Source organism: Watersipora subatra, chromosome 5 (assembly GCF_963576615.1).
Source record: "Watersipora subatra chromosome 5, tzWatSuba1.1, whole genome shotgun sequence".
Classification (NCBI taxonomy): Eukaryota; Metazoa; Bryozoa; class Gymnolaemata; order Cheilostomatida; family Watersiporidae; genus Watersipora; species Watersipora subatra.
Genome location: NC_088712.1, coordinates 44503902 through 44505609, shown reverse-complemented (window position 1 = coordinate 44505609; position 1708 = coordinate 44503902).

Here is a 1708-nt window from a genome sequence, read left to right as displayed (position 1 = left end):
GAGTATTGAAACAAATTCGTCTAAGCTGAATATCCTCTCATAGCTATTTTGATTGTTAATTTTCACAAAAAACTGGTTATATTAATTTTAATTTAATGTTAAACTGTGCATTTTATGCAACTGAATGTAGCCTATTATTTAATGAACAGGTCTAAATTTCAAGCTTTGGACATTTTAAACTGGTTTTCATACATTTTTACAAAATTTGAATATTATGTTTGTTGAACGAAACTTTATTAGCTGTGTTAATCATGAGTGTTGAGAACAAAGAGAGAAAGCTTTATATGAAAAATCTCTGGGTACCAATAAGCACCAACCTTTAAGAAAACACTATGATAAAGCACTATTAAAACTATGAAACTTTTACGTATTATTGCAATATTCCCACTCAATTAAGTTATTTCACCAACAGCCAGTTTCCGTATCACTAAAGTACAATGATCGTAATCAAGAAGTAACAAAAATAATAATAACAGTCTTGTCTTTACTATAATTTACTCTTTTACTGCCATCCAAGGAGAAATTTAGCTATCGGCCTACTGCCAGGCATTTTACAGAAACTTTCCAACTTTGCTGAAAGATTTGTATACGGTGTTTGGCAACTTCAAACTCTATGTAGAAAAGTTTCGTTATATATTGGTTTTTCCAACATTTTAACCAATTATTATAGTGCTATGCAAAAAAATTCAATGTATCTAAACTTTGTGCATTGCTATTCCCATGTAAATCCAACATCGCAGAAAGTGAAACAATGAAGCTGTGAAGCTTCATCATTCCTTTACAATGTTTTTTACTCTTACCAAAATATTACTTTCACCCCAACCAGAGTCAGTGATGCTACCTTAGTTATCTGTGTTATCAAAACAATCTGAATTGGAATTGGTTATAATGTCGTCAACATGAGTAATTAGCTGTTTTCTAATTCGGGAAGTTCTTACAGAAGCCATAATAACACTAGATAGTTCAAATGTCAGAGAGAGAAAATGTAGGTTTTCAAATTCAAAATTCGAAAACAAAATTTAAAATTACTTTGTGATTTTAGGCTAATTTTATTGGGAAATCCTTGGACAACACTGTCAATACCATGAAAGTCCTAAAGATTGTTAGTTATGTTGTCACTGAATAATAAAATTAAGTCACTACTCAATTGCTGGGAAAGTCGCAAAAATTTATCTATGACTGTCGATCCTTGAATGCGCATGAATGCATCTACGGGAGTAAAAAGGTTGATCTTCACTGGTCAGACAATTAACTAATGTCAAATGTCTCTATATTTTACAAGTAGATCGTATGACAGCGAATTTGTGAATATGTCAGCAATCTTGTCATTTGTCGGACAAAACGCGGTGCAGACATCACCACAATTGTTTCACAAACCTATTGGTATTTTACATTGATACATTTTTTGGCTGTTTCTGATTTATGCAGCTGGTTGAATGTCTACAAAGATGATTGTATAACTAGGCTCTGCAGTTTCAATATCTGAGAATAACTGACGTAACCACATGCATTAGACAGCATCATCCAACAGCGCAATATACTCTAAAGGGGTGGGGACGCAAAATGACGTCGCTGTCAGTTGTAAACTGTTTGGCCAACAAAATTTCTTACCGAAACGAACCATCTCGGTCCTGCTCGAATATTTGAGGCCGAACCATTACTCTTATTTGCTTGCTTAAACTCTAGCGAGCGTGCGTCACATTTCAGC